Source organism: Ruditapes philippinarum, unplaced genomic scaffold (genome assembly GCF_026571515.1).
Source record: "Ruditapes philippinarum isolate M1 unplaced genomic scaffold, ASM2657151v2 ctg4294_1_1_1_1, whole genome shotgun sequence".
Taxonomy (NCBI): Eukaryota; Metazoa; Mollusca; class Bivalvia; order Venerida; family Veneridae; genus Ruditapes; species Ruditapes philippinarum.
In genome coordinates, this window is record NW_026867126.1 from 20,639 (window position 1) to 34,302 (window position 13,664).

Here is a 13,664-nt window from a genome sequence, read left to right on the forward strand (position 1 = left end):
AACCCAAAATGACATAATTTAAACTATTTTTAGAACAAATCACGTGACGTAAAGTATACCCGATTTTTGTACGTTAGACAATGGTTTTTCTATTATTCTGATATTTTATAACCCTGATGAAGACTCGTGAGAGTCGAAACGTCGGTTAGCATCATTAAATAAACTTTAAAACTTATCCTGTGTTGATTGTTTGTTCCACTTTTATTGTTTTATTGTATTGTAAGAAAATTTGTTTATGACAATGTATGTAGAAAAGAAAATCTAGATGGCATAATTAACAGCAACACTATTTTTCTATCTTATCCTATTTTCTGGCTAGAATTAGAGTTTTGATATTTACTACTATAATGATCATGATAACCCTCGCAATACACATATAATACTTCATTTAATTGCTTTATTTTATTAAAGAATATAAGTGTCCATGCTTCATTGTCTTGCTACGATTAACGATTATTGATCAATAATACATGCAAATTTACTTACTTGCTCAGGATAACTAATCTTTTGGAGTCACATGATTTGACATATATCTAACAACCTGAAAATACAAAACAAAGAACCACCATAAGAACATTAATTGTTATTTAACAACAAACAATGATATAACAACTTTCATCTTCAAACATAAACCTCAATCACTGTTATAGCTAAATGTTCTTACTCTTACATCCGTATAACAAACAGATAAAAGTAAACAGTGTCATTCTTTTTGACGTAACACTCGTGTTAGACGTAAAAAAATAATAAAAAAATATAACACATCAGATATATTTAACTTATTTATTATTACGTAATCGAATCATTATTAATCGGATATTGAACCTTCCGGTACTCATCTATTTTAGTCATTTCACCTTTATATTCTCAATTGAATACGTAAAACCCACTTCTTTAATAATTTGAGAGCAATTATGGCTGTAGGATGCATTAGACTTAGATTCGTATTTGAATGCGGACTATCAATAACTTATTTCTATGCAAAATTGTTTGATCTTCTGTTTAATATATAACCGATCAATGTTTTATTTATGTTATATATTTTTAGACTAAGAACCTTATATTTTATGTCAATTTATGAATGGTGAAGTACGTTCTTTTGCTTGTTTGTTTGTTATTGTTGTTTGTAATTTTCGTTTTTGTTGTTATTTCTTTTTTGTTTTATAAGAATGTGTTGCTCTTCTCTTAGACTTGATGATGATTTATTATGATACCAGCTAAAAGGTACCACAAAAACCCTATAAAATATATAAAAGCAATAAATCATAAATAAGATATACCCAAAAAATTCTTTAAACACTTTTTCAAATCTCTTTATTTGCAGATGTGTTTTTTTTGATCCGGAAAAACGAACCTTTTTCAGATTTTTAGAAAAATGTTGTTTTTAAAAAATAAAATTAAAAACAATCGTAAAAATTGATAGTATTTAAATAGCCAGATTTTGCTGGAATTTTTTACATAACCAAAACCACGTTAAAAAAAAAAAGAAAAAAGAAAGTAAAAATAAATTTTGGGTTTAAATTTATAATTTTAAAAGTTTAAACAAACTTTTTAAACCAAAAATTAAATGTTAAAAAAAAATTGTTGACATATTCAGATGTTTATTGTGACCGTTTGTTTTTTCGTTATATCTATATAAACATAGTGGCACAACACCTAAATTTTTTTTTTAAAAGTCGCGTCAATTAATAGTTACTATTTTTTTACTTCAAAAAAACGGATTTTTTGTGAGTATGTTTTGATTGTAGAATATTTTAATTTCGTGTAAATTTATTACTGAATTTATTGAACTCGTAGTATTGTTTGTTTTTTTCTATTCCTCCGAGTTAGCAAAAAAGAAACCTTAAAGTTTGACGGTAGCATTTATAAGATAACTTAATGATTTACCTCGTGTGTGACCGGCTAAGTATTTTTTTATAACTTTTTTCTTTACTTTTTAAAAAGTATATTATTCCACTTTTTACATGCATTTATAATTTTTTTAAAGGGTCTTTTATTAAGCAGAATTTAGAATGATCATCCCTTTTTTAAATTTTTTGAAAAGACAAGTTAAAACATAAGAAATAATTTCAGTAAAAAGGGGGATTAAATAAGCTTTTTTCTAATGAATTCATCATCCAAAAATGATTTTAAGATTACTTTTTTGGTTTCCCTTTTTCAATTTGTTCGAAGGGTTACATTCTGAAGTATTTTTTCTTGGAATTTATTGCAAAAAAGGGACGCCGTTTACTTAAAACTTTTTTATGTCACCAAAAACATGTTTTCCCAGTTAAAACACAATTTTACTAGCAAATTTGCAATTTATTTTGAAGATTAATGATAACTTGTCAAGGCTAATTTTTAATGCCCCTTTTTATGTTTTTTTTCTCATGCAACATTTTTTCCGATCATTAAAAGGAAGCAACTTTATCTCAATTTCGGGTTTAAAAAAAAAAACAAGGAAGAAAAAAAAAAAATTTAAACAAACAATTTAAGTTTTTTTTGAAAAAAGTCAATAACTATAAACCTTCACTTTGGGTTTTTTTTTATGTTTAAAAAAAGTTTTTCCCTTTCTTTTTTTTTTTCCTTTTGGATTTTTTTTTAGAAAAAAAATTTTTTTAAAAAAATTTGGGATTTTACACAGCTATCTTACCCCTTGTTGGGAAAAAAATTTCATGTTGATGGGCCCCGAAACTCTTTTTGACACTTCCTATTTAAAAATAAGGGGCAAAACATATTTAAATGAAAAAAACCCAAAATCATTTGCCGGGAACAAAAACCCTTTCTCTAAAACTGGAAATCTTTTAAAATATTTGGGTATTTCAGCCCAAATATTTTGTACCCTTTTCAGTTGTAAAGTTTTCTTTTTCTGTTTTAAAAAAAGATATTTTAATTTTTATTTGTTTGTCCATTTAAAGCAATTTTAAAAAGGGTTTTAAATTTGGTTTTTTTTTACACTATATTATCTTAAAAAAAATTAAGTTTTTGGGGAAAAACTCTTTATGATTATAAAATCACTGAATGGGTAAAACTTTTGCAAAAAACTTTTGTTGTTTTTTTATTTTAAAAATGATAATAAAAATTTAAAATAAATTTAAAAAAATTAATAAAAACTTTTTAAGAAGCCAAAAAAGTTAGGGCCAAACCAAGTTTGTCCCCCCGAGCCTTCCCCGTGTGTGGGAGATATAAGGGTTTTTTAAATAGTTAAAGTTTTATCTATCCCCTTAAAACCATCTACTTATTTAAATTTTTTTTTAAACATTTTTGTTATAAAAAATTTTTTCTATAAATTATTAATTTAAATTTAAAGGGGTTTCAGTAATGATGGACCCGATATAGAATTTTGAATAAAAATTTAAAAACAGGAATCAGAGTAAGTTATAATTTTATATGCATTATAAAATGGAAGATTTGAAAAAATGTTTTAGATTTTTTTTATTTTAAAAAATTTAATTTTAAAAAATGCCTGATTCTTTTAAAACCCATCTATTTAATCTCTGAAAAATGGGCCCCCTTTTTATTTATCTCTTTTGATTATAACTTAATTGTTAAAACAGAAATGTTAGGCCGACTGTGTTTGAAGTATCCTTGTTCTCGCTGCCGCTACATGATAACCATTTTATAACCCTCAAAGCGTTTATCATAACAACCGAACATGAAAATGATTACATTTTTTTCATTTTTAAAAAATATCAACACTTACACTAAGTACCTAGAGCTACTGTTGTAACAGGCATGCTTTCAAAGATAACAGTGTATGGTCTGACATACTTATAACCATTATCGAACTAAACTTGTTACATAATCCATATCAAGGTACTTTACGCACAAATTGTCTAATTCAGATATTCAAATGCATGAGAAATGAAAGCGTTCAGCTGAAATGTTATAACTAGCAACGGTTTATGATGATTGTCAAATTGTTCTTGACGATGAGGTATTAATTGTAATATATCTGGTAGAAAGTGCAGGGTTCATTAATATCACCAATTCAAATTGCAATAAAAGCTTTGCGTAATTTATTGATTTAAATAATGTATTGATTTAAATCCAGATTAATTTTGTTTCATGCTTAGATATTTTAAGAGTTATAATATTTACTTGATGTTGTTATTGGCCATTGTCAATCGAAGAAATCAATAAAATGTTGGTCGAAATGAGACACAATTATTTGTGTAATAATTGTAGATTTGTTGCACTTAACTATTTGGCTACCTTTAAGATGGGTAAACCCGTAGCAAGTGCATATATCTGTATAAAGAAGGAACATATAAACAAAACATGGATTGCTGAAATTGCTTCCGTTACTGCCTTTTGAAATTGCTTCAAAATTGATATATCTTTAATTTCCCTAAGAAAGCTTAACAGTTAAATTTCACTTAAAAATTTCAACCTCATATATATGTCAGGTATAATTCTAGCAAGACATGATTCAAGTGATAAATCTGGAATCAAAAGCGAACTTCAATATATACACGACAGAAATGCCTGTCATTTGGTGATCAAAGGATGTGATATTTCTCATATATAACTTGATAAAACCGTAAGTCAACAGTGATTGCCATCAGGAGATTCATCCGTCATTGATTTTTGATACATAATTATTCCTTTTCAACGACATTAATTTCGTTTGTTCTCATATTGAGGGGACGGTGGAGTAATTGCACCTAGACACATCACACATCTTTTCCCAGAAGAAACGGCAATCATATTACTTTCCATCATAAGAATTAATAATTATATACTATATAAAATACGATTGAATATTTTGACCAAATTAATGAAACTATCCAAAATTATTGAACATATGTAATAGAATAAATGGGACAACTGAGCTAATTGTTTGTCATGGACAATATGCTTGTATTTATTATATACTATATAATATATGACTGAATGTTTTGACCAAATTAATAAAGCTATCCACAATTATAGAGCAGATGTAATTGAATAAATGGGATAAATACATATAATTGCACAATGAAATGCAACTGTTTCCATAATTGTAGTCTGAATCATGTCGGTGTGTTTAAATGTTTAAACTTATTCAATTGACTAGTAGATTCAGGCGCTACATGACGTCATGTGTATTCAAAAGCATGCCATTAAACAAGTTGGTGCATAGTCTATCATAAATTACATGAACGTGCTTTTATGATGCATTGTATTGCTCTCGTTGCATAAAAATCTTGTTCACTCACTCTAAGTGGAAATGTAATTTTATATATTCAACTCTAGCGATACAACGCACCAGACTAGCGAATTCATGCAATATAGTATTCCCTATATTTATCAGTGCAACTGTCAAACTTTATTATATCAATTTGTTGTTAAAAATATCATACAAGCTTCTTCCATTATCTAGTGAGAAATAAGGACTGCTACATGTTGTACATTTATTACATGTCTGAGCAGTATCATATCTGAGACAGACCTATATCAATATCATAAAATTCTGACAGCCACAAGAAAGTGGTGTATGATTGATTAGTACATGGAGTGCATGCGATACATATGTATAAGTGTATGACAGAATACATCAATCAAATATGATCACTTTTGGAACAAACTCCCTGGAAAGTTCCAAACAATGAAAGTAAATAAAAAAGACTGACACACAAAACTTCATACAGTATATCATGTTTATTGTTAAATGTACGGTGGAATGAGGACAAACCATAGGGAATGGTGTGAACAAATAACAGCACATCAGAATCTTATTTTTTAAGATGAATTATGTCTATTATATTAACATCTCGTCTATTTGCAAGCACTGGTCAAATATATAATGCAAGTCTTTTTCACGTCGACTAAATAAGATAATGTTAAGATTATTTTATTTGTAACATTGATATTTGGGTTTTACTCTTACATTGTAACTCCCTTTCTTCAAAGCTAAGAATATCTTCTTTTTTTTAGTATTGCGGCTGAATTGACTCAGTTACACTTTATTATAAGCCCTTGTGTCCATGTTGTTGTCAAAATATGACAAAAACTACATTTAACTCTCTGTATACTTAATCAAGTGCAATTTAAACTTCTACAAATAAAAAACATTGTTTTTTGTACAAGTTTCCGGGTGATAAATTGGATTCAAAACGATATCATTAAATACCTATAACTATTTCTAATCATATGTAGGAAACATTAATGGATATGGTATATACATATTTTTTCTACAAAACATGCTTGTGATTTGTAACACTTTTCATAAGCCATACATTATGTATAAATTGTTAAATTAATAGCAGATGGGTCGAAACATTTAAAGAGGAATAACTTTTATTTGTACTAAAGCCCAACGAAGGGCCATTTAAATAACATCAATATTTTAAATAATAAAAATAGCAGAAACATGGCAATACGTGACAAGAACTCAAGATGCAATGGGCATTGACGCAGAATAAATCTTAAGTACAAATGGGACAGTAGCTCATATTAATTGATTGATTGATTGATTGATTTATTTATTACTTGGTTGGTTGGTTGGTTGGTTGGACCGACTGATTATTTATTTATTCATGTATTTATTTATACCATTTTCACTTTCTAAATCTTAATATTGTTAAAAATTAAAAGCTTTTATTTACTATTATAATTGAGGTTGTTCGTATTATTTTTGTTTCATTAATCATTATTTTAATCAGTATATTAAGTGAAAAAAATTATAACTGCATAATGGTAAAGCACGCAACTGCTGCTTGAACAAACTATCCTTAGCTTATAACTGCATAATGGTAAAGCACGCAACTGCTGCTTGAACAAACTATCCTTAGCTTGCAAGTTGATATAACTTGGCCGAAAATTCAATATGTTGTCGAGAAAAAAACCAACAACACAAATTAGCAAGTGCTCAGAACAGCAAAGAAAGGGAAACAACTTCTCATGTTATGGAAATCTTTGTTCCGCATTATTTACTCCCCTTTCGCACACTATGCAAATACAAAATTGTTTACAATAGATGTATGCGATTTCTGTAAACCAATTGTACACTCTGTAAACAACTATTACATCTTTATTAGTACTAAACATAGTATGCACGTGTGTCTCTGAAACATTGCACTTAATTAAAATGTTTGTAATTGTCATAGTAGCAATTATTAAAGATCCTATAGCACGAGGGTCTATGTTAAATTGTACTTAAATACAATGTTTGTAATTGTCATCGCAGAATATTTTTTAAAGTAAAGACCCAATATGCATAAGAATGCTTTTATGTTTATTTCTCAACAATTTTTATTTTTGGTGTCCTGTTATACTGTCTAAATGGCTTACTCATAGGCCAATTATCTGCCTTTGTTAATTAGTACAGTAAAATGATTTAGTGTATACACTTATTTCAAATTGTCTACATTTTTTATGATAATTTGTTTTCAAATTAAACGAATCATTTTCATGTGATAAGCATCTCACATGCTCTAAAATTATGGTTTCAACGATATAAAAATCATGTCTGTCTAAAGAAGGAAAGTTCATGTATTTCTATTACATGATGTGCATTTTAAGTTTTATGATTCCAAATGAGTCTACAATTTCAAGAAAATCAAATATGAGAAAAGTTTCCGAAAGTTTTTAGAAACGTCAAAATAATCAAGTAAAACCTTGCTTGATGAGCAATTAATGTCTGATTTTGCAGTATTTGCCAAAATATTGCTACTGCGTGTCTATCGCAGTAGGGGCCTCTTTCCATATTTCAACTCTAATTGGTATTTTACGTGGATTGTATGTTACATTCGCACTGTGTAAATTACTTTCATTGGTCACTTCACAATATTTTACTTTACAAATCACACTCAACATTTCCATGCAAATTAGAATGAATCTGGAGGCATGAAAAACATTATAAATATATTAAGAACAATTTGAAGTATTTTCAATACAGGCCGATGTTATACAAAGGCGGCGGCGGCTTTAACTAAAAATTATTAATATTCAAATTTACTTGTAATCGTTAAAAGGATATAGCTATTAAATTTATTAAACTTCATTGCAAGTATTTATCTAACGCAAGTGAACATGTTTTCATTCTCCAAATTCTTACTGTTTGAACATATAAATACAATAGTTTGATTTGAAAACAAGTTAAATTTAAACACATCAATATAAACTTGCATCATTACTGACGGCCTGCTTCAAGGAAATTGTTTCAATTACTGTGAGGAACAACACATCTCCTTTATTAAAAACGAATGTTATCCATGATTGAAGGCGTAAAATTGTCAGAGAAATTGCATGCTAAATGTTTCAAAAAGCAATGTAACACACGATGTCAAATTAGCGCATGTACAGAATGACTGACAGGTTAATGAAAATTCTCGACACTTAAACACTCAACAGATTGGTTGCGAAAAATGTTTTGAGATTTTTTTCTCATTTCATAGAGAAAGACGTTTTACATTTAGAATATCATATTGAATTAAATTTGTAATGCAATAAACATGCATTACGTATTTTTGTTGATAAAACGCTAATCACTATATGTCATGAATTTAGAGGATTCGCTGTTGTTTCTTTCATCAGAAGCGTTCAGTTATTGAATGTTCAAATCAGATTTCAAAATTCATGAATCGGTAGATCAATCATTCTATTTGTATTAAACAATGAAGTTTTTTAATCTCATTCTTCCCACCTACGCCCTGTACTAATTATTTTATTTTGGTTGCCGTTAAATATTAAACATTGTTTAAATTATCTTTCACAACTTTCACAGCAATAACGTCATTATATTGAATTATCGGAGGGTATCAGTAGTTATAATTAAGTAAGCAAATTACTTGCGTTGAAGCAAAAAAAGATCAAAGGGTAAACTAATAATTTTCTTGTCTAATAACCCACTCAAGATCAGATTATTATTTTCGAAACGCATGCACGCATTTAATCATAGTTTCATTAGTTTGCACGTGGTCGACTTTGACATGCAAAAAACGCATAATGAAGGTTATTCCTCCAAGTAATAAATAAAGCATAGAAGTCGTTGAAGCTATCTACTGCTAAAATACAGTTACGGTTATTTATATGCCTGTGATAAGCGCAAAAGCAATTATAAAATGCAAGTGCGCATTAATTTAAAGCTAAAACATTTTTAATCAATTTATGGAAAAGCATCTAAAATAATATATTCTACAGTATAAATGTCAAAAAGGACTTTAAATGAATTCCATGGAGGTCCAAAGCCTAGCAACATAAAATTTGAATTTCGTACATATGTCATTGCAGGTTTTAAAACATAAATATATGCAACATGATTATAAAGAAATACTCAGTAATTCTTTAAATAGTTTAAAATTCATATCTTTGTACAATTCTGAGGCCGATGAGATTGATAAGCGTTGTAAAACTTTTTCATTTTGGTTCATTATTCACGGTACAAATATTTATTTTGAAAAAAAAAGAGTTAGGTATTGATCTGGAATTTTACATAAAACTAATTGGTATAAACCTACATTAAATGGAGCAATCATCTCGAAAACAATTGTCCAGTCCCGTCATATCCAAAAACCTCAGAAGAGTCTATTAAGTGATCGATTGTACATATTATTACATGTAGCTCATTAGTTCGAAATATAGACATAACCTCAACACATTTGTAACATCTTCATCTTTGTGTAATAGAAATAAAATATCAAATGATTAAATTATAATGGAAAAAGTAGTTTTTTTTCCAGCTACACATGCATCAAGAATCTACAGTTTAAATGTTTGACCACAAGTGATGATTATTTAGAGGTATTCTTTCATTGTGATTATATGTATCTTATAAACTGCATTTCGCATTAATTATATTGAAATTGATAATTTCTTTATATTTGTTTTTGTTATACAGTTAACGTCATGCAGAACATTTGTTGTAAATTGTTTGGCAATTGTTTTCATATTCATTAAAAAACTAAAACATTATATATATGAATAAATACAGGATGAATGCGTGAAGAAAATATTAGATCACCAACAATGAATAAAATAAATGTTATGCTTTTCGGAGTATCACTGTGTACTTAAGCCAGTGTATCAACAAAAATACATACTAATAGGAAGAATAACATGAATGAACTTGTAAGTTGTTTATACATAATACAGGACAAAAAGCACGTAATTCACTATTGTTTTTTTTAAGGTAGAAATACAAACACTGTAATTCTGTACTTGCAAATCGTGTGCTTCCAAGAGAGAATTTTAAATTTATGAGGTCATGGTAACTTTATATTCTATCAACAAACATTTAGTTGAACTGACATGCATTTTAAGTATTTTATAATAATGGTATTTGCTACTGGCCTACTAATGTACAAAGTAAACAGTTTTGCCTGGTAATCGTTAATGACAGTGCATCATTCTGCTCGAATTACATATTAACATGACATTCACTATAGATTGTATTTCATAAATCAATATTATGTTAACGGCAATTTTGTATAATTCAGTAAAATATCATTGTAATTCTAATATGTTGATGCTTTTAGTTAATTACAAACTAGAAAGAATAAGTAAAGAATGTTAAATTTGTTTACTACTAGTGTAGAATTCTGAATAAAACAAAATTCACAGATATATCTAGTTTCAAACACAAGTACAAAAGAAAAGAAAATAAAAGCAACAAAAACTTAAGAAACAACGAATTTACCGCTGATTATGGATTTAACAATCCTGTTAAACCTTTTTTTTTGATTTTATAATTAACCTCTGCTCACATAAGATAATATGTATATAAATAGCTATCTATTACTCACACTGATATTATGCTTACGGGATATTCATCTCATATATAATTTAATTGGAAACTTTTGATTTGCAAAAGACAGGATGATATTTTGTTTATAACAGATGTCAAAAAATTGCCAGATTGAAGGAAGCCTTGAAAATAGTTTTACAAACTCTCTCATTTATCTTTGTTTCACTTTCTTTCATAAAAATAAACGCAACAAAATATGAAATGGTAACAAAATATGCATTATATTATATCAAATATACATAATTATCATTTCTACTTTGTGCATGACTTCCTGATACATTGCACATTTACGTCCAGTCGGACATATTCGTGAAGTTTCTTAACATCAGTATTACAGAAAATCTGTTCATAATCACCCATTTGCATGTAAACCGAAATTATTTCTAATGTATGTGAAACAAGTTTATCTTCTTTGACAGCAAGCGTGCTTCATACCCCTATCAACACAATAATCTGTGTTAAAGAAACACAACGAAAAACATACATTTGCAGTATTTTTATAGCAAAGCCACTTCCGCTCTCGTTCGCTTAATATGGCATGATATTTTGTCGAATTACACACATCTGTCAATTCCGTTGTCGTTTTCTTAAAATGGCATGACAGTATGTCGAACAACACATATCTGTAATTGTTTAGCTGAAGCTTGTATTACAGTGTCGCAATACAATGCATGAATCTGCAACATGTCTTAAATCATACTCTAACTTTGTTTTCTTAATCCAGTAGGCATATTTAGTAACATACATGTACATATAAAATCCATTCAGAGCAGAAGATTGAAATGCTACTGAGCCACTATTAAGTAGCTTTATCTTTTGTCATAAACAATATGAAATTAATGATAAGACAAAGAGTGCATTCAAATAAAAACCAAGATAAGTAAATAAAGTATTCTTTATATGTTTATTTCTAAATTTCCCAAATTGAAATAAATTATTCGTTTTACAGTTTGTATTTCTGTAGCAATTCTGCAGTAAAACGACGAATGTATTCATCTTTGATTTATTTTAAATGATATGACTGGATATTATGTTAAACGTAATGTTCTAATTATTTATAAAAGAATAAAATGTCACTGTTTGCGCAAAAAAAGTTTATTTTTCTTGCCTGCCACACATGACTGTACTTTTCAGATGACACAAGCGTTCATGTAGCAAAAGATACAAACACACGTGTGATTGGCATATTCTTTTCCAAATTCAAGATATATATAATATAAATATTGTAAATATATTCGTATCATATTTTGCTCTTTTATCGAAAGCATGGTTCTAAAATTACACTACATGTATGAGTGTATGAGTGAAAGTAAAATACGGTTACCTTTTCATAGGTTGGTTTCCTTTCTATTCCAAAACTGCATGCTGAGTAAATTGCAAATAAATTTTGCGCAATGAAACATGTGTAACGTTTGCTTTTTTATTTGATTTTAAAAAACTGCATATTCAGCAAATCAAGGCAGTAAGGTTACCAGGGTGATAACTTCCCTGTCAAGTTAATGACCTAATTATATATTGACGGCAATTTTTAGAATATTCACATTATTATCACTTTTTGATTAGTTTGTACGTGCAAACATCCACTCTCTGAGTGACTCTGGCATGCAATAAATGCATTAACTATTGAGAGAATGCCGTTTCCCTTATCCACCTGAATGTTAAAGCAGACTATAAAACCTGTTGTTGTTTTTTCTTTAAATAAATATATAAATTCATAAATATATGTTTTTTACTGTTATTTAACATGGTATATACTCCAATATGTAAATCAAGTTTGAGTTCTTTAATATACAGTGTATATATATTACTTAACGCCGTCTGTTCATAAATTTATTTTTTTAGATTTGCAGTATAATAGGAGGAAGCAAATATATGCTGAAATTCAAAAGGCAATCAAGGGTTTGCATCAAAGTCACTTCCGGTGATTTACTTTTCTTTTTTCAATCTTGCCAGATCTTCTACACTACTGATTTTGATTATACGAATACAGTAACTAAGTATGAGACACATGTATTTCGTATCTTTTTTTCTCCACTTTCTATATTGTTATATAAAATAGAACGAAATGATACACATACAATAATGAACTCTAATTTATCAATACATTGGTTATGAGATGAACATGTATATACTCGTATCATAATTGCAATTAACCCGCACACGTAACAGAAACTCCATAATGATATAACGTAAGACATTTTATAGAATTTTAATTGTGTCATATGCATGTTTTATTATCCAGCAGTGATCACTCATAGTAGATAATATTTCAAATTTGAAATGTTTTATTACTTTCTAATTAGCACAATTTCTTTGCGTTGGCAATTGATCCATGTAAATCAAACCATTGGCGGTAGTAAAACTGCCAAATGTTTATTACAGTGCACAAATGGCGCAGCAAAACATGAGTTATGTCATCGATTAAACATCCCACCGCCGGGACAGATGTTCCTCGGTGTGTTTATATATAACGTTATACAATGCACAGTGCAATACATGGAAACGAAGTAATATAGTTGTCCATGTTCAGGCGATAAAAATAACATCATTGAACGGTGTTTCTAGACAGGGATTTTATTTAAAAGTTGTATTATGAATCCATCTTTCGGCCGTATTATTTTGGTTATCACCTTAACTTGGCCATTTGCCATATTTGTTAGTTTGTTTAGCTTCTATATGTGAACCATGAACGAAAGCAACACGCTGAATTCTGGGTCAAACTTCCTGAGCATTTTAGCAAACACGACATTTAAACGCCGTACTGTGTCATTACCAAGCAATGGTAATACCTATCTATAGAAACTATTATAAATACATATCTCTCGTTAAACTGGTATTAACATCACGGGGCAACTGCTCTTTTCAATCAAGCAAGCAATTGTCCTTTCTGGCCTGAGCATCAGCGAGCACAAACAATATTTTAGTGTTTTGACAAAAGTAGCAAAGAGCAATGCAT

General features: G+C 28.7%; 1 long non-coding RNA gene across 1 annotated transcript in view; it reads right to left on the bottom strand.

Moving 5' to 3' along the window:
- Positions 1–484: 484 nt before the first annotated feature.
- Positions 485–13,664, bottom strand: part of LOC132734922 (uncharacterized) — a 78,432-nt gene continuing 65,252 nt past the window's right edge. Inside the window, exon 4 of the long non-coding RNA XR_009626384.1 lies at positions 485–541. This is a non-coding gene — a long non-coding RNA (uncharacterized LOC132734922). The remainder of the gene's footprint in view (positions 542–13,664) is intronic.